Here is a 26,703-nt window from a genome sequence, read left to right as displayed (position 1 = left end):
CCTCACCTTCTCTCTGATTCCTGTCTGCCATGAGTTTAAGTGGCTTTACCCCACCATGCCCTTTTACCAGGATGTATTAGTGTCTCAGCCCAGGCCCAGAAACAATGAAGCCAGCTTATCATGTACAGAATTCTCTGAAACCATGGCCCCAAATAAATCTTTCCTTCTTTAAGTTGATTTTTTTCAAGTATTTTATCACAGCAATGAGAAGCTGACTAAAAACATTGATGAAGTCATATGCAGCTAGGAAGTCATGGCTGAGTCTATATCATGAAATATCAGATAAACCCAAAGTGACAAACATTCTATAAAATAGCTGCCTTTATTTTAAATAAAATATTGATGTCATGAAAGACAAAAAAAAAAAAAAATTGAAAAATTCTTCCAGATTTTGACTGATGACATGAGATAACAAATTATGATATATGACCTGACATGGATACTGTATTGGAGGGGGAAAATGTAGACATTATTAGAACAATTGACAAGTTGGATTATGATCTATAAATTGGATAAAGCATAACTTCTGGGCTGGGGTTGTGGCTCAGTGGTAGAGTGCTTGCCTAGCATGTGTGAGGCACTGGGTTTGCACCACATAAAGATAAATAAGATAAAGGAATTATGTTCATTTACAACTAAAAATATTTTTTTTAAAGTATAACTTCTATGTAAAAAAATTTTTCACTTTACAATCACACCCTGGAAATTTAAGAGAATACCTATTTTTTTTTTTAAGGAAATACACAATGAAGTACTAAGAGGTAAGAGGGAATGATGCAGCAAGCTGCTTTCAAATGTTCATAAAATAAATAAAAATATGTATGAAGGTGTGTTTGTATATGTGTGCACATGCAGAGGAAGAGAGAAGAAATATAAAAAAGCAAATGTGTCAAATATTAAAAATTGTTAAATGATTAGATAAAGAATAATGGAAATTAGAGCTTGCTGTGTCACACCTATAATTACAGCTGTTTGGAGGCTGAGGCAGGAGGGTTGCAAGTTCAAAGAGAGTCTGGGCAACTTAAACTAGAGATATAGCTTAGTGGTAGCGTGTCCTGGGTTAAATCCCCAATACCACCCGTCCCACCAAACAAAAAACACAAAAGTTTATATATATAAATCAGTATATATAGCATATTTTGATTTTTTTCAAAAAATATCAAATAGAGAGAGATCCAAGATGGTGAACTAGAGGGAGGCTGTGTTCCTTGTTTAATCTGTAATTGGAGTTTCGAGCATAGGAAAATCTTTTTCTCTGTGAGGCAGTCTTTGCTGCTCGTGGACCCCCTGCTGTTTATCCCATTTGTCCACCTCAATCACCTGCAGTCTGCCAGTATATCCACTACTTTTTGAGTGCAAATCATTCACTGACTGCCGCCTATTATCTGCCATTTGCCCATATGCCTTCTTCTTGCCTCCCCCTTGCCTTCCTTTCACCTACCTATCACTGATCACCTGAGGTCCACCTGCTGATTATCCACCAGCAGACCACCAAAGGATCACCAGCTGCCTACTGTTGCCTGGAAGTCCACTGTCACAGAACTCACAGGTTTGGTTACACATGGATGCTGCCATTTTGGGACAACAGCCAGGACCTGCAGGACTCCTAATCCCACCAACCGCACTCCACAAAGACTCGGCACCCACACCCCATGCTGCAGTTCCCCATTTGCCAACATGTTTGGAAGCCAGTGTAGTCATCTTGGATTATCCTGGAAGTGGAAGCTGACATTTTTAGGTGGGGTCAATCCCATCCTGAGATGCCTGCTGGAGACTGGAAGCTCATTGTCAGGTAACTCTCACACATGAGGATACTGAAAACTGGGAGGTTTGAATAGTAGATGACTGTTATAGTGTAGTTTTTTTTCTCCTTTTTGAAAATGTTTGTCTTATTTTTCTCACTCTATTTTCCTTTTGTTTACCTGTTTCCTCAGAGTATCTTTTCTCCCTTTTCTCATGCAGACAACCAACATCTTTTGATTTCATTTTCACTGTTTCTAAGATCTAGTACTTCTATATGCTCTTTTCTTATTCCATTAACAGTTACATCCTACACCCCTCCCCATCCTCTTTGTCCACCATTAGAAATTGTAGACCTCGTTTCAAATCTATTTGTTATACTGAAGATAATAATTGAACTCATTCTCTCTGTTTATTAGGACAATATTGTTAATATCTTCATAGGAGCTATTTGGTTTAGGGCTGCATATCATCTGTACTGGATGCTGCTATTATTGATCTCCCCCTTAAAGAAGAGGTTTTAGAAACCTGCAGGGTGACTATAAACCTATAGGGGGGAAACTACAACACTCCAGATCTGCACAGCTAGAGGGGAAGATATGTGGACAACATGAAAAAACAAGTGAAGAAACTGTGCCCAAAAACAACAAGATTCTGTGTTAATAGAATCCAATGACAGGATGGTAGAAGAAATGTCAGAAAAGGATTTCAGAATATATTTAATTAAAATGATTCATGAAGCAAAGGATGAGATAAGAGAACAAATGCAGGCAATGAATGATCATTCCAATAAGCAGTTGAAAGAACAACTGCAGGAAGCAAAAGATCATTTCAACAAAGAGATAGAGATTCTGAAAAAAAACAAAAAACAAAAAACAAAAACAAAACAGAAATCCTTGAAATGAAGGAAACAATAAACCAAATAAAAAGCTCAAAGGAAAGCATGACCAACAGACTAGATCACTTGGAAGACAGAACATCAGGCAATGAAGACAAAATATTTAATCTTAAAAATAAAGTTGACCACACAGAGAAGATGGTAAGAAATCATGAACCAGAACCCCCAAGAACTATGAGATATCATGAAAAGACCAAATTTAAGAACTATCAGAATTGAGGAAGGCACAGAGATACAAACCAAAGGAATGAACAACCTATTCAATAAAATAATATCAGTAAATTTTCCAAACTTGAAGAATGAAATGTAAAATCAACTACAAGAGGCTTACAGAACACCAAATGCACAAAATCACAACAGATCCACACCAAGCCACATTATGATGAAAATGCCTAACATACAAAATAAAGATAGAATTTTAAAAGTTGCAAGGGAAAAGCATCAGATTACATATAGTGAGAAACCAATACAAATATCAGCAGATTTCTCAGCCCAGACCCTAAAAGCTTGAAGGACCTGGAACAACATATTTCAAGCTCTGAAAGAACAAGGTTGCCAACCAAGAATCTTACACCTAGCAAAACTAACCTTCAGATTTGAAGATGAAATAAAATCCTTCCATGATAAGCGAAATTTAAAAAAAAATTTTACAAATAGAAACCCTGAATTACAGAACATTCTCAGCAAAATATTCCTTGAGGAGAAAATAAAAAACAACGTAGGTCAGCAAAGGGAGGAATCACCCTAAAGAAAAAGTCTATCAAAGGAGAAACCAAGTCAAGTTAAAAATCAAAAATAACACAAAGTGACTGGGAATACAAATCATATCTCAATAATAACCCTGAATGTTAATGGCCTAAACTCATCAATCAAAAGACATAGACTGGCAGATTGGATTAAAAAGAAAGATCCAACAATATGCCACCTTCAAGAGAATCATCTTATATAAAAAGACATCCACAGACTAAAGGTGAAAGGATGGGAAAAAACATACCACACACAAGGACTCAGTAAAAAAAGCAGGGGTTTCCATCCTTATATCAGATAAAGTGGACTTCAAGCCAAAATTAGTCAGAAGGGATAAAGAAGGACATTTCATACTGCTTAAGGGAAACATAAATCAGGAAGACATAACAATAGTAAATATTAATGCCCCAAACAACAGCACATCCATGTACGTCAAACAAATCCTTCTCAATTCCAGGAATCAAATAGACCACAACACAATAATTCTGGGTGAATTTAATACACCACTGTCAGAATGCATGAGAAAATGCTTTCCCCTCCAGAGTCTTATCAATAGAATATGTTAGCTAACTTTGGATTTTTGCCAATGGAGAGAGAGAAAATGGTCTTTCATCTGTAGTTTCAATTTATATTTCTCTTTTTTAATGAGTTAACTATCTTGTTTATTAATAGAAAATTTTATTTCCTTTTTCTGTGTTTTGAAAGGGTTATGATATTGTCAATTTACATGTTAAGAAAGATAGCTCTTTGTGTTATGAGCTGTAAATATCTTCCTTAGTTGTCTTTTTTAAAATTTCGTTTATGATGCTTCTTTCCATAAAAAATTGATTTTTATATAACAAAAAGTACCAGTGAAACAATTTATGACTTGGGGAGTTTGAGTCATGAAAAGTTAGATAATTCTTGTTAACAAGAATGACTCTTGTTCTAAGAAAATAAACCTCAAGGTAACTAACCATGCAGCATTAGGTAACTGATTTATTCTTTAAAGTAGGTTCCACTCTCCTCCTACCTCCCAGTTATCCATCTTCACTCCATTGTTACCAACTACAGCCTAATGACTGATCTTTTGTCCACCATCAAAACTCATTTTTCTTTTAGTTTTTGTTAAAGTCCTAGATAGTATTACTTAAAAGAATATTTTGAGTAATTCCAATGCAGATCTAAAATAATTTACAATTAAAACAAATGAAAAAAAATTTTTAAACTCATTTGTTCCATGTGTTTTAGGACCTTAAAATACTTGACTAACTTGCTAAACTAATATGAATTAGTAATGTAATTAAGGTGTAATAAATAAGACAACAAATGCATAGATTCCTTCTCACTCAGAAAGACCCAAAGTTAAGCCTTCTCACTTCCTCTTTCTCTGCTGCAATGTTCTGAGTGATATTAAAAAGAAAAAAAATGATTTCTCAATAAGTAGCATTTTGAGAATTTGTGAACTTGTTCCCCTTTTTCTCCTCTCAAGGAATAAAATGTAATCTTCATTATATCCACCAGAGATTAGAGTCTATTCAAATGTATTCGAGATAAGAAATCGCAGCTCTACCTCCTGCCAGTCTCTTCTCCCTCTTTGTAGTCAATTTTGAAGGGTTTCCAAGTGAGTTGACTAACCTTTCTCCACCAAATCATAACTTGGGTGCTTTCCAACTTTCTCTCTGAACACTTACATCCTTAAAATGGTCCTTTTCCTGTTAATCTATAAGCAGTCATTCCTGCCACCTCCAAAATCAAAGTTTAACAAAGTCCAAAAAACAAACTGAAGTCTACAGTTTACATATTCCCTATATGTTGCAAACCATTTATTTAGCCCACAACACTTGACTCTTGGCTATTCTATCACTGTTCTTTCCTAAACAGTTTATATTCTTGTTCTTAAAATGTATTTGCTCCTCTGGCCTCCTGTCTATATGATCTCTCCCTCCTGCACACTCTCCCATTATGTTGCCATCTGCCATGATATGACACAGAAAAGAAAACCCTCACAAGAGCTGAACCAATAGAGTTGACCAATCTTGGACTTTAAAGCCTCCAAAACTATAAGCTAAATAAAACTGTAAGCCAAATAAAACTATTTTCTTTGTAAATTCCCAGCTTTAAATATTTTGTGATAGTAACAGAAAACAGACTAATATTAAAAATTGCTAACAGGAATGAAGTAGTTGCTGTAAATAAAGGTAAAAATGTGGACTTTTTTTTTTCTTGTTATGAACAGAGGTTAGAAGAGTTTGGAGGAAGAGGCTAGGAAATACCTGCAAAGTTATAAGTGGGGTATTAAGGGTGATTCTGGGGAGAAACTAGAAGACAAGTGAATTAGTCTCAAATGGAAATAAGGATCCAATGGGAAGTTGGAGTAAAGGCCATCCTTATTATGAAGTAGCAAACAACTTTGCTGAACTATATGCATGTCCTAGAGCTATACAAAAGGTCAAATTTAAAGGATAAAAACTGATAAAAGAAACTTCTGAACAACAGAATACATAGATTACTGCTTGGTTACTTTTTAATTGTTTTTTCTCAAATTAGGAACAAAAGGAAACAAAAAGGAAAGATCTGGAAAATTTTCAGGGCTGGGGAGATAGCTCAGTTGATAGAGTGCTTGCCTTGCAAACACAAGGCCCTGGGTTCGAAGCCAGCACCCAAAAAAAAAATAAAAATTTTTCAGCCTGACCAGAGAAAGAGCAAGAAAAAGTATGTAAGGGTGGAGCAAAGCAACCAAGCACTTGCTAAAGAGATCAGCTCTGAAGCCAATCATCAGGACAATTGGAAAAGGACCACATGAGCATTTCAGAAACCTTCAAGACTGTCCCTCTCATCATAGGTCTAGAGGCCTAAAACAGCAAAATCATTTCAGGGAAGAGCCCCAACTTGCACTCCATAAAGCTAGCTATCCAGGGCCACCTCAGAATTCTATCCCCTGCTTTCCACTAAAGTCTCTGCTCCTACAACCATTGTTCAAGCTGGCCCATGCACCAGTGTGCAGATACCAAACTTTTGGTGGCATCTGTCCCATACTTGTTCTGCAGGTATGGAAAATGCAAGGGTTATGGGTCATGACAGTTTCCACAGATATTTCAAAGAAAAGCCTGGAAAGCCAGGCAGAAGTTTGCTGCAGGAGCAGAACCACAACAGAGATCCCCCAATGGGTCTAATGCCTAGTGGAGCCATGGGAGTGGAGCCCCAGATGGGATCCCAGACAGACTGAGCAATCAGCAGTTATGCAGTGACACCTTTGGAAAGCTGCAGACATAAGCGTGCAGCCAGAGAGCAACCACGTGGGCTGTGACCAGCAAAGCCATGGAGGCCCTCTCCCACTACTGTGTGCACAGGATGCCAGACGTGGAATTTTAAGATTTAATGTCTTCCCTGCTGGGTTTCAGTCTTACTAGGGATCTATGACTTCTTTCTTCTTGCATATGCCTATAAATATTTATCAAGTGCCTGTCCTACTATTGTATCTTAGAAGAATGTAACTTGTTTGGTTTTTTAACAGACTCACAACTGAAAAGAGGTTGCCTCAAGTCTCAGATGAGACTTGGAACTTGGACTTTTGAGCAATGCTGGAAGGAGTTAAGATATAGGGACTAAGCAAATAGAATGAATGCTTTTGCATTATAAAAAGGGCATGAATCTCAGGGTTGAATGCTATGGTTTGGATATAATTTGAATGTGTCCCCAAAAAGTTCATAAACTGAGAACATCTGCAAGAGTAAAACCCCTGTCCTCTCTCCTACCTCCTTACTTATTCCTTCCAAGGGAAAGGAATGAATTATATTATTATGAACTTTGGGAGAAAAAAAATGAGCCAGTTTGGCAGAATCTCCTCTGGGCCTGATTTAATCATACATGCTAGTCTAGGGAGGGCGACATCCTGCTTGACTCTCAACTATGGGGTGAGCACAGTGGGTCAGGTTCTATTCCTATTGTTATGGTTTAGATAGAAAATATTCCCCCAAAGCTCTGTGTTCATGCAGGAATATTCAGAGATAAAATGATTAAATTGTGAAAGCTGCAACCTAAACAGTCCATCCTAGATGGGAAGGACTGTCTAGGTGGTAACTGGACAGGTGGGGTGTGGCTAAAGGGAGCAGGTTCCTGTGGGCATGCCTTGAAAGGATTCCTCTTCTCTGTAGCTCCTTCTCCCGCTCCCCACCTACTTCCTAGCAGACATGAGCTGAATAGTTTTCATCCACTGGGTTCTTCCCCCATGATGTACTGCCTCATCTTCAGAGCAATGGATTCAGTCAACCAATGGACTAAACCTCTGGAACACTGAGCCAAAATAAACTTTCCCTCCTCTAACTTGTTTTCATTGGTATTTTGGTCACACAGATGAAAAGCTAATCGATACACCCTACAAGGAGAACACTATTATATTGAAAAATAATTAATGAAAGATCATCAGAAAGTCCATTATGTTGGCACATCAAAGCAATATATTATAATTCTAATTCAATTTTTATTTAAAAAAAAGAAAGAAAGAAAGAAAGAAAGAAAGAAAAAAGAAAGAAAAGAACAGAAAAAAAAAGAAAAGAAAACTCTTCTCCTTATCTCCAGAGTCACCCCACATAAAAGTCACGGCCTAGGGGACAAGAAGAGATTAAATCCAGCTCAGCTTCCAGACACCAACCCAGCATCCTGGGAATTTTCTTCTAATTCATCTACCCAGAAGCAGTCAGTCTTTGCGAGCATCTTCCAAGAGAGTGGGTGTTTTCTTCTAATTCATACACCCAAAGGAAGAAAACAAGATACATTTATTAATTCAAACAAGGCAATGTATGTGCTAATAGTGGCCTGTTGATTTCCAACACCTAACTCCTATGTCTATCTCTCAAATGGTACCCACTTTAAAAATGAAAGCAGAAAGTCATTTATTTAGTTCATAAAATTCCAACACTACTATAGATCAGATATTGTGCTAGAAATTGGGGGGGGTGGGGGGGGCAGTAGGACAAAGTCCTTGACTTAAAAAACTTGTTGTCCAGCTAAATTCCCTAAGTCCTCAGAACAACTGTTAGCTCCTTTGTTTAGGGTTTTGTATAGAAAGGTGTAGACCACTACCTGGAAGTGTCTAAATTCTTGGCTCTCCTTACAAGGTCTTGAGGGCGTTCTTGGATATGGGTTGAGTTGTGTGGTCCAGGAACTAGAGCAGAGCAGGATGGTCACAAGGCTGACAGTGCTGTGATAGATTAAAACATTCTACAACCACAGGCAAAGGGCATAAGTCCCTCAACTATTGGTGCAACAAATTCTGCTTTTTACATGGACAGCTGCACAAGGCTGGAAGGATGGTGGCACTCCTAGAGTGAGAGAAGAGCACACCTGCCCAACGAAGACATCACATGGTCCAGCATGGTACCTGCTCCAGGTTAGCTTCTGCCTTGCCCTTGGAGAAGTTCCCTGTGTTCTATCCTCCCAACCCCAAGATTCTATGAATCTACATACCCATCAGCATTAAAAACTACCAGACATTCCTGTCAACTGCAAGGCTATCAAAGATCAGTTTCCCAGGATATTCTCTCCCAATAGCTCCGGCTTCAGAGTTGCCTGAGTCTTCTTCTGCCCAGGTAGGAAGAGCTCTAAAAGAAGAAGATAAGGAGAACTGTAGTACAGGAGGATGGAGTAAAACTGAATACAGCAAAAAGACTATCATTCAAAGGTTACCAAATCTGTAGCAGCCACCAGAAATTACAACATAGAATAGAATCCTAGAATCCAGCACCAGATAAAACAGAGACCAAACTAAAATCTAGGAATAAATGAATGGGGAAAGGACAATGAACGAAAGAAAATTCTGAGTAACTACCTAGACTATATTAGATAATATTATATATCTTTTTAAATTTCCTTTCTTATGCAGATAAATTGATCTAGTATAAGTTGAGAAAATCAGCTGAACAAAGACTAACTTAGAATAAATACAATAGCACATCCCCATAGACATCTTTTATTTTTTTCTTTTTGAGACCGGGTATGACTGCCTAGGCTGCATACAAAATTTTAGCCTCAAGAGATTCTTCTGTCTCAGTTTTTTGTAACTAGGGCTACAGGTATTTGTCACAACACCTCACTTAATAACATTCTGTGGCCATTTTTGTTATACACAAATCCATTGGCAAACACTTATTAACAATCATCCTAGCTTTTCTTTAATTTTTTGAGTGTGTATAATATTTTTCCATATTTTATTGGTGCATGACAGTGGTACATAATGCTTGGATTTGTTATTATGTATACATATATGCACAAAATATAATTATAATTCAGCCAACATCATTCTCCAATGTCACTTTCCTCCCCTCCTCCCTTTTCCTGGTCCTATTCCTCTACTCTACAGACTTCCTTTCAATTTTCATGAGATTCCCCCACACTTACTTCCACATATGTATGAAAGAAAACATAGGACACTTGACCTTGTGAGTTCAGTTCATTCCACTTAACATTATGTTCTCAAGTTCCATTCATTTATCAATAAATGACATAATTTCATTATTGTTCATGACTAAATAAAACATCGCTGTGTACATGTACCATATTTTTCTTTATCAATTCATTCATTGACTCTTTGTTTCATTGATCCTTTATTCTTTTATTCTCAATTTCATTGATTTTAACTCTGATCTTAATTATTTTCCAAGCGACTTAAGACACACCATTCAATTATTTATTTGGGATCTTTCTGATTCTCTTATTTTGGCATTCATAGTTATGAACTTTCCTCTCAGAACTGCCTTTGTCGTGTCCCAGAAGTTTCTGTATATTGTACCACTGTTCTCATTTGATTCTAAGAATATTTTTAAATTTCTCCCCGATTTCTTCTATCACCTATTCATCATTCAAAAGTATATTGTTAAATCTCCATGTGTACATAGTTTTTATAGGTTTTTTTAGTGTTGATTTCTAATTTAATTTCATTATGATCAGATAAGATACAAAGAATGATATCAGTTGTTTTGTATTTGCTAAGAGTTTCTTTGTGGCCTGAAATATGGTCAATTTTGGAGAAAGTTTCATGAAAAGCTGAGAAGAAAGTGTATTTGGTTGGATTAAAGTGTTAATGGATGAAATATTCTAGAGATGTCTGTTAAATCCATTTGATTTATAATATTTTTAGGTCCAGAGTCTTTACCTTCAAATGACCTACATATTGGTGCAAGAGGTGTGTTGAAATCATCCAGTATTATTGTACTGTGGTCTATCTGAGTCTTTAATTTGAACAGTGTCCATTTTATATAATTAGGTACATCAATGTTTGAGTCAAAAATATTTACCATAATTATATCTTCTTGTTGGACTGTTATCTTTAGCAGTATGATGTGATCTTCTTTGTCCTCTTCTGATTAAGTTTGGCTTTAAGTCTTCTTTGTTGGATATGAGAATAGCTACTCCTGCTTGTTTTCAGGCTCCCTTCACATGTTATATCTATTTCCATTTTTCCCCTTTCAGTCTGTGGCTATCTTTGCCTGTAAGGTGAGTCTCCTGCAAACAACATATAGTTGGGTCTGGTTTTCTAATCCATTCCACAAGTCTGTGTCTTAATTGGAGAGTTGAAACCTTTACAATATTATTATAGATATTTATTAGTTACTGCCACTTTTATTTATTTCTAATGTTAAATTTGGTCCTGTTTCTCATTTGTTCAACTACTCTTCAAATGAGATTTGTGAGCTCTGGAGATTGTTGTCTAATTTCTACTATGTGAAGTATTCCTTTAAGTAATTTTTGTAGTGCCAGCTTAGTAGTCATGAATTATTTTAATATCTGCTTATCTTGGAAGGTTTTTGTTTTTTCTTTGATTCTGAAGGACAGTTTTCTGTCTATAGGAATCTTGATTGAGAGTTACTTTCTTTTAGTCCTTGGAATGCATCACTCCAAGTCCTCCTTGGTTTTAGAGTTTGTGATATGAAATCAGAAGAAATTATCATTGTCTTGCCTCTAAATGTGACATGATGTTTTTCTCTTGAGGCTTTTAAATTTCTACGATTATTCTGTATGTTAGGTATTTTAATTATAATGTGTCATGGGAGGTTCTTTTTTGATCTTGACTATTTGGAATTCTTAATGCATCCTGTATCTGAATGTCCATTTCATTCTCAAAGTTTGAAATTTTTTCTGGTATTATTTCCCTGAAGAGATTGTCTATCTATTAGCCTGCATCTCACAACCCTTTTCATTACAATGATTCTTAATGTGTTCTCTTAACATTTTTTCCAGGGTTCTTGTATATTTTAGTCAAGGTTACTTATTTTCTTTTCTTTAATATATCTGAATGATCAAGGCTGATCACTTTGTCTTCCAGCTCTGAGATTCTATCTCCAGCATGGTCTACTCTATTAGAGAAACTTTCTACTGAACATTTTTATTTGATTTATTATGTATTTCATTTCCAAGATGGATTTAGTTCTTTTTCAATATCTCTATCTCCTTATTGAATTTATCATTCATATCCTGTACTGACTTCCTTAATTCATATGGTTATTTTTCTGTGTTTTCTTGAATTTCATTCATCATTTTCATAATCATTTTTTATCTGATATTTCATTCACATCAATATCTTTTAAATCGGTTACAGATAAATTATAAACTTTAGGAGGCATAATATAACCTCATTTTTTTCATATTCATATTTCTTGTATTTCTGTGTTGAACTTTATGCATATGTTGAGATAGATTTATCTTCACTTGCCAAAGTGTCCTAGAATGACTAGATAGAGAACCCTCATGGATGTGGTATCCACAGTCTTTTTGTTAATTCTCTCTGCTTTTACTGTAGGAATGGATGTTCATGAATAGAACCTCACCACTACCACCACCACCACTACCACCCCTAAACACACAGACACTCCTAGTTAGAGCCTGATCATTAGTTTGGAATTTTTTGTCTCTTCTCTTTGTATTGAAGTATCACTGAAATTTGAGTGCAGTTAATTTGTGGAGCAAGATACACTGTCTCTTAGCTAGGTTTAGTTCAGTAGCAGTGAATTTGTAGATTCCCAGCTCTTCACAGAAGAGAGAAACAATAGCACACCAAATCAAATAATATACAGCATTAAAATAAATATCCAGTGCCTACTATGACTTCTAAAACACTAATTACCACAAAAACAGGAATGGCGAGGTCAGAAATTGCCAATAGCAAAAACAATAGCCATGATTGATCAGTGCTTATGCCTGAATGTCCATCTTTCCATTTTGTCTTGGACTTTATATTGAAAGAGAGAGTGACAGAAAGAATTTGGAGTTGTTAACCCCTTCTCTTTTTGTGTTGCTCACTGAACTGCCAGCTGGAATGGCCTAAAACTGAAGTTGGTAGAAAGAGCTCTCAGCTTTCCTTCTTACCAGTATAAGGTAGGGTGGAATAAGAAGTACTGTCAATGGCAGTTTTGTCCAGACAGAGCAGACTGATGCACTCCAAGGATGGTTCTGCTTCAGAGTGCTAAGAGAGGAGATCCAGTGGTCAGGGTTTAGGTCTAATCATGCTTTAGGAGCTTTGTTGGGTGGACTCTACTCTGGAGAGATTAGATCAGCATACCTACAGCCAGGCAGATCCCAATCTCTGCTGGGAGTCTGGATTTCTGGAAACTCCCAAGAATTCTACTCAAGGAGTATGGGAGCCAACCCTCCCACAAATCTCACACACTTAGTCCCAGAGTGTATTCATGCCCACCTGTTCAGTTTCCCAATCCTCTTCAACTGGTCATGTGAGCCACCAGACTCAAAGGTAAAGAAAGTTGCAAATGTGGTATATATACACAATGGAATATTACTCAGCCTAAAGAAGAATGAAATTGTGGCATTTGCAGGTAAACGGATGGAGTTGGAGAATATCATGCTAAGTGAAATAATTAAAATCCAAAAAGCCAAAGGCCAAATGTTTTCTGATAAGCAGATGCTGATCCATAAGGAGAAGGGGGAGCATAAGGAAGAATGGAGGAACTTTAGATTGGGCAGAGGGGAATGAGGGGAGAGGGGGTAGTGGGAGGGGGAAGGAGGGTGGAATGAGATGGACATTATTACCCTATTAAGTGTATGATTACATGACCAGTGTTACTCTGCACCAGGTACAGCCAGAGTAATGAGAAGTTGTACTCCATGTGTGTACAATGTGTCAAAATGCATTCTACTGTCATGTATAACTAATTAGAACAAATTTTAAAAAATAAAAAAGAAAGAAAAAGTAAAGTAAGTTGATTCTTCTCCACTTTTCTAACTTAAACACCCCTTGGTTCAGTCATCCCTATGCCTGGTTCACTAATGTTCTGCTAGGTACACCCTAGGCCATGTAGGTGCCTGCCAGGACATTATTGCAATGTTTGCTATGATCTCCCAGGTTCTCTCAGTAGCAAGCTGCAACAGGGCCTCCTCAAGATGGTTCCCACCTCAGGTCTCTGCTTGCCAGTTAAGAAATAGAGAGCACATTTAAGAGAGCAGTTTGTTGTGCAGCCTCTGGATCACCTAAGTTCAGGCTGCTTTTGTGATCTCCAAGTTTTTACGTGCCAAATTTGTTCACTGTGTTTCTGTGTTTTTATTATCCCTCCTGTAGTTAACCAACACCACTGCCATTGCCTCAACCCACTTGGCTTCAATGTAGTCTTTCATGTTCTTTCTTCAATGCATGTGAAACTCTAAGAGACTCTGACTTTCCAATATTGAATTTCAGTGAATTCCCTCTTTAACCCAATTTGCTGAAAAACAGTACTCCTGCTGCTTGAATCCTAAGTTATGGAGCAACTGGAAAATCAACATTCATTTTCATTATGCAGTTTTCAGGTACCTTAATTATTAGAAGTAAGAGGTATTGTTGACCTATTTCCTGAACCAAAAAGTAAAATATACATTTTTATACTGGGTCCAAATTACATACATTCTTAGAGTAGATCCAAATTACTTAAAAACCAAATCACCTTGGGAAATTTCATCCACTATAACCACCATGTTTTTGATTGATTGATTGATTGACTGATTGTTTTGGTGCTGGGTATTAAACCAGGGTCTCAAACATGCTAAGCACATACTATATCACTGAACTATATCTTAATCCTCCCACAGTAATTTTTTTAATTTGTTCTTCTTAGGTATACTTGACAGTATAGTGTATTTTAACATATTATACAAACATGCAGTATATCTCATTCTAATTCAGATCCCAGTCTTGTGGTTGTACATGATGTGGCGATTCATTGCACTGTATTCATATATCAGAAAATTGAGTCAGATTCATTCCACTGTCTTTCCTATTCCCCGTCCCTTCCTTTCATTCCCCTTTGTCTAATCCAATGAACTTCTATTCTTTGACTCTTACACTCTCTTGTTGTATGTTAGCATCCACATGTTAGAAAGAACATTTGACATTTGGTTTTTAGGGACTGGATTATTTCACTTAGCATGATAGTCTCCAGATCCATCCACTTACTGGCAAATGTCATGAAGCCATTCTTATTTATGGATGAGTAATATTCCATTGTGTATTTTTTTATCCATTCATCTGTTGAAGGGCACATAGATTGGTTCCATAGCCTAGCCATTGTGAATTGTTCTGCTATAAACATTGACATGGCTGCATTACTGTAGTATGCTGATTTTAACTCCTTTGGATATATACCAAGGTCTGGTATAATGGGGTCAAATGGTGGTTCCATTCATGATTTTTTGAGAAATCTCCATACTGCTTTCAAGAATGATTGCACCAATTTGCAGTCTCACCAGGAATGTATGAGTGTATCCTTTCCTCTCATCCTCACCAACATTTATTGTTACTTATATTCTTAATTGTTGCCATTCTAACTGAAGTGAGGTGAATTTTCAGTGTAGTTTTAATTTGCATTTCTCTACTTGTTAGAAATTATGAACATTTTTTCATATTTGTGGACCATTTATATTTCTTCTTCTGAAAAGTGTTCAGTTCCTTTGCCCATTTATTTATTGGATTATTTGTGGGGTTTTCTGAGTTATTTATATATCCTGGAGATTAATGCTCTATCTGAGGTGCAGGTGGCAAAGATTTTTTCCCATTGTGTAGGTTGTTTCTTCATGTTCTTGATTGTTTCCTTTGCTATGAAGAAGCTTTATAGTTTAATACCATTCCATTTATTAATATTTGATTTTATTTCTTGTGCTTTAGGAGTCTTGTTGAGGAAGTCAGTTCCTAAGTCGATGTGATGGAGGGTTGGGTCTACATTTTCTTCTAGCAGGTGCAGGGTTTCTGGTCTAATGCCTAGGTCTTTGATTCACTTTGAGTTGAGTTTCATGCAAGGTGAGAGATAGGGATTAAATTTCATTTTGCTACTTATGGATTTCCAGTTCTTCCAGTACCGTTTGTTGAAGAGGCTATCTTTCCTCCAAGGTATGCTTTTGATGCCTTTGTCTAGTATAAGGTAACTGCATATATGTGGATTTGTCTCTGTGTCTTCTATTCTGTTCCATTGGTCTTCATGTTTGTTTTGGTGCCAATACCATGCTGTTTTTGTTATTACAGCTCTGTAGTATAATTTAAGGTCTGGTATTGTGGTGCCTCCTGCTTCAATTTTCTCACTAAGGATTGCTTTGTCTGTTCTCAGCCTCTTATTTTTCCAAATGAATTTCCTCATTTCATGACTTCTTTTTCTTATTTCTATAAAGAGGGTCTTTGGAATTTTAATAGGAATTTCGTTATATCTGTATAACACTTCCAGTAGTATGGCATTTTGACAATGTTAATCCTGCCTATCCAAGAACATTCCCATAGTAATTTTAGATACACAGAGAATGCATACCATTATTGAGTACCTACATTGTTCCTGGCATTCTGTTAAACATTTTACATTATTCATCTCATTTAATCTCCTCACTAGGAAGTAAGAAAAAGTATATTTATTTATTTGTTTGTTTGTTTGTTTTGAAATACTGGGCCTCTATCCAGGTCTCACAAAGACTGAGGAAGTACTCTATCACTGAATTACACAACCCTACCCCTTTTTATCTTTTATTTTAAGTCCCTCTAAATTGCACAGGTTGGCCTCAAAGCTGCAATCTTCCTGCCTCAGCCTCCCAAGTAGCGGGGATTATAGGAAGGTGCCACCTTACAGGCCTATTAATTCTACTGGCTATTCTCACTTTACAAATAAGAGATCTAATGAAATCAAATGACTTGCCAAGGTCACTTAGTTCATATACATTGGGGTGGAAGAATTTGAACTCATGAAGTCTGGTCCCCAAACCCAGACACTGAACTACCAACTTCATTAAAGAGTTATTAAGAAGGATGGGGAGATGTTGTTTTTATTTGGCAAGAGGTATACAACATGTGTATTTTACTCACACATGATGCCAGGACTTGGGTGTTTACTTAGAAAAGAGAAGGGGAAAAGGAAAGAATTGGCCACAGCTGAGTCAAATGCTTCCTTAAAACTGTACTCTCCCCATGACTGCACTGCCTATTGGTGTGTCAGCTGTTATCCTCCCGTCTCAAGACTTGCCTTCAGGGGAATTTTCCTGCCCATCTCTAACTATTCTAGCAATCACAACCCAAATCTGAAGACAGTATTCTTCCTTTTGTCACCCCCAGAAAGAAAGTTCACAAAACATAATTTCGTGAACTAATTTAGTCAATTCATATCTAAATGTGTAAATCAAATTTTCCACCATTATTTTTTTAAAAAGGAGGTGCTAACTGTTAACAAACCTCTATTTGCAAAAAATAAAATAAAATAAAATAAAATAAATACTTATTGGGTCTACCTTTTGGGAAGGAGAAAGAATCCTTACTGAAAAGTAAGAGAGGTGAGGGAACCAAATTAGAAACTTGGGAGGACATTCACACCTATCCCTAGTCCCTAACCACACTATATGTGCAAACTAAAAACAAAATAGAGCAGTTCTCCTGCTGTGAAGAAAAAGTAAAAATACTTACACATGCTTTAAAAAGCTATAGAGTAAAATCATAAGAACTCAACATAAATAACAACCAATGGCTTTTTAAAGTTCAAGCTATAAAACGACAGAACTTCCTACCATGAAATAAAAGGTTATTAACTTCATTGACCTACACACTTCAATTTAAGATTGTTACCCAGTGGTGAGGGAGAATAATCCCTTTACCAGAGCCCAGATAACTCCCTCTTTACTTCTACTCTGCCTAGCCAAAGCCTCCTGCTTAGGACACTTTATTTTCTTAGGATTTTTACTTTCATTCTTAGTGTCGACCTGAGTGGTTGTTTTAGTTAAAGAAGACACAAACAGCTGCCCTGACTGGTTGAAGATTTTTAAATTGCTAAAAAGGCAGCATATGTATGTGTTTCTTTCTACCTTTCTTCCTCCAGTTCCCAAGGAAAATTAGTATAGTTTTGAGCCTGTTCTTCAGAGACAGCCCAGTCACCTCCCACCCTACCTGCTTCCCACTGGCATGGGCTGGTTCTTCTTTCTCCATGTGGTACCAGCTCTCCACTAGGTTTTCAGATAGAGTCTTTCTAGCTCCTACCCTGTGTCATCTGCTTTCCAGTTTCTGTTTGACAGATAATAGAAGAAGAACAGCAACAACAACAAAATAGAAGAATGATGACTTAGATCATGCTATGGAGAAAAAAGAGGTGAAGCAGGTATTTAGCTTTCATTGGTCCTAAACTGCTCAGGCTAACATAGCTTGTGCTAAGGAATCTCCAGTGGCATTAGATCTAATTCGCTGAATTCTTCACTGGAGACACACCAATGGAGATGTGGCATATTTTCTTGCTATTTCCTTCATGAATATTTTTTTTCAGGACCTTGTAAATAGGAAATGTTGGTGAAGTGCTAGATCCAATTATTCTTTTTTTTTTTTTATTGTAAACAAATGGGATACATGTTGTTTCTCTGTTTGTACATGGCGTAAAGGCATGCCATTTGTGTAATCATAAATTTACATAGGGTAATGTTTGATTCATTCTGCCATTTTTTCCTTCCCCCCCACCCCTCCCACCCCTCCCCTCCCTCTATACAGTCCTTCCTTCCTCCATTCCTGCCCCCCTCCCTAAACCCAACTCCAACCCTAACACTAACCCCTCCCACCCCCCATTATGTGTCATCATCCACTTATTAGTGATATCATTCTTCCTTTGGTTTTTTGAGATTGGCTTATCTCACTTAGCATGATATTCTCCAGTTTCATCCATTTGCCTGCAAATGCCATAATTTTATCATTCTTTATGGCTGAGTAATATTCCATTGTATATATATACCACAGTTTCTTTATCCATTCATCAATTGAAGGACATCTAGGTTGGTTCCACAATCTGGCTACTGTGAACTGAGCAGCTATGAACATTGATGTGGCTGTATCTCTGTAATATGCTGATTTTAAATCCTTTGAGTATAGGCCAAGGAGTGGGATAGCTGGGTCAAATGGTGGTTCCATTCCAAGTTTTCGAAGGAGTCTCCATACTGCTTTCCAGAATGGCTGCACTAATTTGCAGCCCCACCAGCAATGTATGAGTGTACCTTTCTCCCCACATCCTCGCCAACACCTGTTGTTGCTTGTATTCTTGATAATCGCCAATCTAATTGGAGTGAGATGGAATCTTAGGGTGGTTTTGATTTGCATTTCTCTTATTACTAGAGATGTTGAACATTTTTCCATATGTTTGTTGATTGCTTGTAGATCTTCTTCTGTGAAGTGTCTATTCATTTCCTTAGCCCATTTGTTGATTGGATTATTTGCATTCTTGGTGTAGAGTTTTTTGAGTTCTTTATAGATTCTGGAGATTAGTGCTCTATCTGAAGTATGATTGGCAAAGATTTTCTCCCACTCTGTAGGCTCTTTCTTCGCATTGCTGATAGTTTCCTTTGCTGAGAGAAAGCTTTTTAGTTTGAATCTATCCCAGTTATTGATTCTTGCTTTTATTTCTTGTGCTATGGGAGTCCTGTTGAGGAAGTCTGGTCCTAAACCAACACGTTGAAGCTCTGGACCTACTTTTTCTTCTATAAGATGCAAGGTCTCTGGTCTGATTCCGAGATCCTTAATCCATTTTGAGTTTAGTTTCGTGCATGGTGAGAGATATGGGTTTAGTTTCATTCTGTTGCATATGGATTTCCAATTCTCCCAGCACCATTTGTTGAAGAGGCTATCTTTTCTCCATTGCATATTTTTGGCCCCTTTGTCTAGTATGAGAAAATTGTATTTATTTGGGTTTGTGTCCATGTCCTCTATTCTGTACCATTGATCTACCTTTCTATTTTGGTACCAATACCATGCCGTTTTTGTTACTATTGCTTTGTAGTAGAGTTGAAGATCTGGTATTGCGATACCCCTGCTTCACTCTTTCTGCCAAGGATTGCTTTAGCTATTCTGGGTTTTTTATTCTTCCAGATGAATTTCATAATTTCTTGCTCTATTTCTGTAAGGTACATCATTGGGGTTTTAATTGGAATTGCATTGAATCTGTATAGCACTTTTGGTAGTATGGCCATTTTGACAATATTAATTCTTCCTATCCAAGAACATGGGAGATCTTTCCATCTTCTAAGGTTCTCTTTAATTTCTTTCTTTAGTGTTCTGTAGTTCTCATTGTAGAGGTCTTTTACCTCTTTTGTGAGATTGATTCCCAAATATTTTATTTTTTTCGAAGCTATTGTGAATGGGGTAGTTTTCCTAATTTCTCTTTCTGAAGATTCATCGCTTATGTATAAAAATGCCTTAGATTTATGTGCATTGATCTTATATCCCGCTACTTTACTGAATTCACTTATGAGTAGATCCAATTATTCTTGAAATGCTATCTTAATCACAACCCAAACACCCTAAATCCTATTTCAAGAAGAAACTTTCAGTGGGCTGGGAAGATAGTTCAGGCGGTAAAGTACTTGCCTTGCAAGCACAAAGCCGTGGGTTCGATTCTCAGCACCACAAAAAAATAAAAAAAAAAAAAGAAGAAGAAGAAGGAAGTTTCAGAGTTTCTCTTTTTCCTTCAACAATGATGACTGGCATCACACCACACACACACAGAAAAAAAATCTCATTGTGTTTAACTGATTACATCTACTTGGTACATTCTACCATGTTCTGTCTTCAGGATTCCTTGAAAATTTATGACTGGATCTATAGAATTTGTAATATTTTTTTTTGAGAAAAATCTCACCAGAGTAATCTCAGTGTCCACCAACAAACAACTTATTAAACAATTCTTTTTTCCATATTTCTATATTTCTTTTTTCATAATTCATACCAGAGAATATTGCATAAAGTATCAAAGTTTGAAAATTTACAATTGAACACAGGGCTGTATTTTGTGTGGAAAAGAACACACACAGACATGTGTGCGCATGCACACACACTCACACACACACACCACTATTACAAAAATTAAACACACATTCAAGTAATGAAAAAAATCTTAAAACCATAGCAATAACAAATGCAAAATAACCTGGGTATCTAAGGAATACCAAAACCTAACTAAAATACGATTATCACACCTAAAAATAATTCCTTAATAATATAATCATCTAACGTCACATTTCAAATGTGTCATAAATCTTAGAAATAGGTATTTCTTCATATGACTTATCTTAATTAGGATGCAAATAAGGGAAAATATAGATTATATACTACATATTTTCCAGCCGTTAAAATAAAGACTTAGGTGTTCAAAACCTATTGTTTAATCAAAGAAATAAGCTGTGTGCACCAGGTTTTGATTTAATTTGCCTCAGACACCACCAGAGGGAGACCAAGATACATCTAAAAACACTTAACAGGCCTTGAAAGTTTTAAATTTTAATGTTCTTTTATAATCTCAAACATAGCTGCCATTCAAAATAAAAAATCATTCATTTGGTGTTTTATAATAAAACATATACAAAGTAATTTTATATCTAGGATCTGCCTGTAATGTGAAGGAGAAAACAGGTTTTGTGTGTTCTAAACAAAGTACATGATACAAAACATGACTTCTTCATCTAGCCCTTTACAAGACATTGAAAGGCACAAGCAGAAATTATTTCATGATTGTTGAATTAAGTATTTGTAGACATTCTAAGTACTTTTTAAGAAAAAACATTATATTAATATCACAACTTCCTTCCAAATTATAATTTTAAAACAATAAACTGTGAAATAAGCATAAAGAAATCCAAGAAAATTCTATTTTTCCAAAGATGATAATACACTCTGGGAGATTGAGGGAGAAATGCCTAATTTTTCCCTCTTTCCTCCAAAATAAGTTATACTCCTTTGCTGGAGAAATAAGCACATGTTTGAATAACCTTATGGATAATCCAGCACTGCTTTCTGTCCTGCAAATTATTGGCTAAAATGTCAGAGTTAACAACTCTCTCCATTTGCCACAAAATACGCACTGTCCTTATAATTCTTATGCTTTACATTAAGGTAACTCTTTAAAGATTTATATCCATTTCACATGTTATGTCATTTTATCTTCAAAACTTTTTTTTTGTCTTTATGGGAGAATATTGTTCCCATTTTTAAGAAAACTAATTCCAAGTAGCAAAAAGTTTTATTGCAAGTAAAAGAATTTTTTACCACATAAATAGTAATCAAATCTTGAAGATTCTAACTTCTAAAACTCAAATATTTTGTGAATATACTAACAATGCTATTGCCAGTAACTTCAGTTCCCCTATGAATAATCCTGTTTCTCATTATCAAGGTCTTTAAGAGTCTAAAAGCATCAAAGTGACACTTATCCTTTCCATCTCAGTACACTTGGCAAGGAACTCTGCAACCATGCACTGAACAGCTAGTCTTAGTGCCAAATGGAAAACCCATTCTCAGGCTCCTTGGCTCTGCCAGGACAGAGGACTCAGAGTACAGACCACTGTAGCTCTTTAGGCCCCAGAGTAAAAGCCCCATAGGATGCATCCTTAAGAGGTATACATATGGTACAGAGTTTGGGGTTTTTAAATGGTAATAATAAATGTTTCTATAATGCTAATCATGAATATCTTCACTAGATGAGGACGGGGGAAAGCAAAAACCATAAACCTGAGGCAAATAAAATTTGCGTCTAGGGTCAAGTGGTATGCTGGTGAATTTTTAGCAACCAGTTCTACCAAAGAAGGAGAAAGGAAGGCCCTAATTTCTAGTTTGCCAATTCCCACACTCTCAACACTCCCACCAAGGCCAATTTCAATCTACCAAGCATCATATCATTAAATGTGGATTCTTGCACACTACTCCTCAGGATCTATACTGAGAGCAGCTCACTATGGCCCTTTTCTGACTGCAAATATTAGAGGCCAACCTGATGTAAAACTCTCTTTCTGCATTCCTCTGGAGTTCATGAGGATGAACTTTTTTCATATGCACAGTTAGCTTCTTGGCCCATCCTTGCCTTCTCCCCAATGGTGAAGAACATATTTATCTGTTTGGTATTTTAGAGATAAGGAACTGAGTGTGCTAGGTTAACCCCTTTCCTCCCTTTTTTTCTGGAAGAGTGTCCTGCCTAAAGAGGATGTGCTTTCTGCTTTGACTTCTATCATGAGATAAAAGGCAATGACCTTATGGCACAGTTTGCCCAGGACAGTCCTAATATTTCATCCTAATAGCATGCCCATTTGACTCTTAAACGTTTCTTGGTTTAGACAATAAACCATATGCCACCAAACTATAAACAAACTATATGGACTGGTTTGAAAGCAACTAGGAGAAGGGCTACCTATTTCTAGGGGCAGTCCTAGAAAACTGCTCTTACTGAAAACTGGTCACATTCTCTAATTATCACTTTTATTTGTAATAAAACTGACACTTAGATTTCCATCTGCTTAACTCTTTGATTTATTTCTAATTATGTTCCAAGTCTAGGAAGTAACAACACAGGCATTATTTTAGAAACCCTTAACACCAATGAAAGTCAAGAAAACTGACCAGTTGTGACTTCTGAACTGGAAAACAATGGAAGTCCATGTGTACAGGTAGAGGGAAACACTTATTTATTCAATGATCCACAGCTCCCAAATATATATTAAGTAACTGAAAACAAATTTTTCAGTATTTTAGTGGAAACTATTCCATAAACAATCCTGCCATGTTAAAATTTTAGCATTAAATTTGGATGACTTTATTTTTTTAATTTTGAATTATTTTTTAATTTGTTCTAATTTGTTGTACATGATTTGTCAAACTAAATAATTACCACAAACATGTAGGAAACACCACTTGTCATAATTGTATTTATACTAGCTACCAGTAGAGGGACCCTGTGACCTCCACTTTTTTTTTTTTAGTAGTGCTGAGGATCTAACACAAGGTCTCTGGTGTATGCTAGGCAAGCACTCTCCCTCTTGTCCTACGAAAAAAGTCCAAACTTTCTAAGCCCATTTTATGTGTATCTATAGAGATGAAGCTGTGGATCACCTAAGTCGTACTCAGAGAAAGCAAAATAACAAAACACGTAACATTTGTGAAACACTGAATTTACGTATTCTTTCAAAATGTATCCACAAACTACCCTCTCATCTTCAATCAAAGCCCACTTGACCATAGGCTTAATTCAAATAAAGAACTGAACTTTTGGGCAAGAGACATTTTATTTTATTTTATTTTATTCCATATTTTTTATTTGCACATTATAGTTGTACATAATGGCGGGACTTCTTGTTACATATTTATACATGCATACAAAATAACAATATAATTTGGCCAATATCATTGCCCAGTATTTCCCCTTTCCCTCTTCTTTTCCCTCCTCCTGGTTTCCTTTCTCTCCTCTACTGATCTGCCTTCAATTTTTTTTTTTTTGTTTTTTTTTTTTTTTTGGTTTTTTTGGGGTTTTTTTTTTGGTGCTGGGGATTGAATTGAGGGCCTTGTGCATGCAAGGCAGGTACTCTACCAACTGAGCTATATCCCCAGCCCTGCCTTTAATTTTCATCAGATCCTACACCTCCTCTCCAGCTTCTACATATGAAAGAAAGCATATGACCTTTGACCTTCTGAGTTTAACTTATTTAACAACATAATGCTCTCAAGTTCCATCTATTTTCCTGCAAATGATGTAATTTCATTTTAAACATTTGCTTTTCAAAGGCCACATTCAATTAGAATTAAGTCTACGTCTTTTTGCAGTTACAATTTTGTTAAATATTCCTTTTTGGGAATATTTAAGTCCATTTTCATCAATGCATAGACCATCCAGACAAAAGCTCAATGAAGTAACATCAGAGTTAAACTATACCACAGACCACTGGACATAACATATTTATAGAACATTTTACCCAACAGCAGAATTTACATTTTATCCTCAGCATATGAGACTTTCTCCAGCATAGACCATATATTATGCCACGAAATAAGCCACAAAAATTAAAAATTCAATATTATATCATGTTTATCATGTGTCATCTCTGACCAAATGGAATAAAAACTAGAGAGCAACAAGAATTCTTTTTTTTTTTTTTTTTTTTGGTAGTACTAAGAATCAAACCCAGGGCCTTGCCCATGCTAGGCAAGTGCTCTACCCTTGAGCTACATCCAGCTCCAAAAATAACTTTAAAAATTATACAAATATATAGAACTAAATCACATATTCTTGAAGTACCATTGGGTCAATGAAGAAATCAAAAGGAAAATTTAAAAATTTCTTGGACAAGAAATAATAAAGATCAGAGTAGAAATACATAGAGTCCAAAAACAGTGTAAAAGATCAATAAAATGAAAAGATGTTTTTCTGCAAAGATAAACAAAATCAACAAAATACATTTGTCAGGCAAACCAAGAAGAAAAAAAAAAAAAAAAAAACCCAAATAAATAAATCAAAGATGAAAAAGGAGTTATTTCAACTAAAACCACAGAAATATAAAGGATCCTTAGACCCAATAAGCCAAGAAGTTGGAATATCTAGAAGACATGGGCAAATTCCTGGACACATATAACACATTCATGAAGAAATGAATTCCTGAACAGACAAATAACAAACTAAGAGATTTCAGCAGCAATAAAAAGTCTCCCAACAAAGAAAAGCTCAGGACCTAATGGCTTTACTGCTGAATACAAAACATTTAAAGAATACCTAATGCCAATTATTTTCAAACTATTCCAAAATATTAAAAAGAAGGGAACTCTGCCAAATTCATTCTATAAAGCTATCATTATCCTGACCTCAAAACTAAAGATAAAACAAAAAAGAAAATTATAGACCAATATCCCTGATGTCAATAGATGCAAACATTTTCAACAAAATACAGCAAACTAAATCCAACAGCACATCAAAAGATTATATACTCTGTTCAAGTGGTATTTATCCCAGGGTTGCAAAGATGTTCCAACATATACATATCAATAAACATAATATAGCACATTAACTGACTGAAAGACAAAAATCAGATGATCATCTCAATAAACACAGAAAAACCTTTCAATAAAATTCCACATCCCTCTATGATTTAAAAAAAAAAAAAATCAACAAATTAGGTATAGAAGGAACTACATACCTCAACACAATAAAGTCTATAAATGACAGACCCACAGCCAACATCATGCCTAATGAAAAAAGGCAAAAAGCATTTCCTCTAAGATTTAGAATAAAACAAGGATGATCACTTTCAACACTTACCACTCCCATTCAACATACTAATGAAAGGCTTAGCCAGAGCTGGAGAAAGAAAAGAAAGAAAGAAAGAGGCATTCAGATTGGAAAACAATTGTCCCTGTTTGCAGATGACCTGATCTTATATGCAGCAAAACCTAAAACTCTACCAGAAATCTGTTGGAACTGATAAATGAATTTAGCAAAATTGCAGCATACAAAATTAATACCAAAAACACTGGTACATTTATAAAATAAGCTAACTGAAAAGAAATTTAAAAAGCAGTTCCATTCAAAATATCCACATACAAAAATAAAATACTTAGGGATAATTTAAAGTGAAGATTATGAAACACTAATGAAAGAAAGTGAAGATACAAAACACTAATGAAGGAAATCATAGAGGACACAAAAACTGGAAAGACATCCCATGCTCATGGATTGAAGAATTTGTATTAAAATACCCATGCTACCTACAGTAATCTACAAATTCATATAATCCCCATCAAAATTCCAATTGCATTATTCACAAAATTTGAAAAAATGATTGGGAAATTCATATGGAACAACAAAAGACTCAGAATACTCAAAATAGTCCTGAGGGAGGGAGGGGACAAAGTTGGAAGCATCACAATACCTGCCTTCAAAACATGCTACAAAACTATAGTAATCAAAACAGCAGGGTATAGCATTAAAAACACACAAGACCAATGGAACAGAAGAGAAAAATCCAAAAATTAATCCACCTATTTGCAGTCAACAGATTTTCAGCAAAGGAACCAAGAACATATGTCAGAGAAAAGTTAGTCTCTTCAACAAATTGTG

The 26,703-nt window shown here is 36.0% G+C and overlaps 1 protein-coding gene across 3 annotated transcripts in view; it reads right to left on the bottom strand.

Annotated features, from left to right (window-relative positions):
* Mapk10 (mitogen-activated protein kinase 10) overlaps positions 1 to 26,703 on the bottom strand; it is a 607,392-nt gene that overhangs the window by 490,133 nt on the left and 90,556 nt on the right. The window contains exon 1 of one of the 3 annotated variants that reach the window (XM_047565879.1): positions 25,906 to 25,924. The exons of the other annotated variants lie outside the window; for them this stretch is intronic. The gene's annotated coding sequence lies outside the window, so the exon portion shown is untranslated. Of the gene's footprint in view, positions 1 to 25,905; positions 25,925 to 26,703 lie in introns of those variants that run through there. 3 annotated transcript variants of the gene reach the window in all.

This window comes from Sciurus carolinensis, chromosome 10 (genome assembly GCF_902686445.1).
Source record: "Sciurus carolinensis chromosome 10, mSciCar1.2, whole genome shotgun sequence".
In the NCBI taxonomy this organism is placed as follows: Eukaryota; Metazoa; Chordata; class Mammalia; order Rodentia; family Sciuridae; genus Sciurus; species Sciurus carolinensis.
The sequence above is the reverse complement of the archived record's forward strand: the minus strand, read 5'-3'. Positions and strand labels throughout refer to the sequence as shown.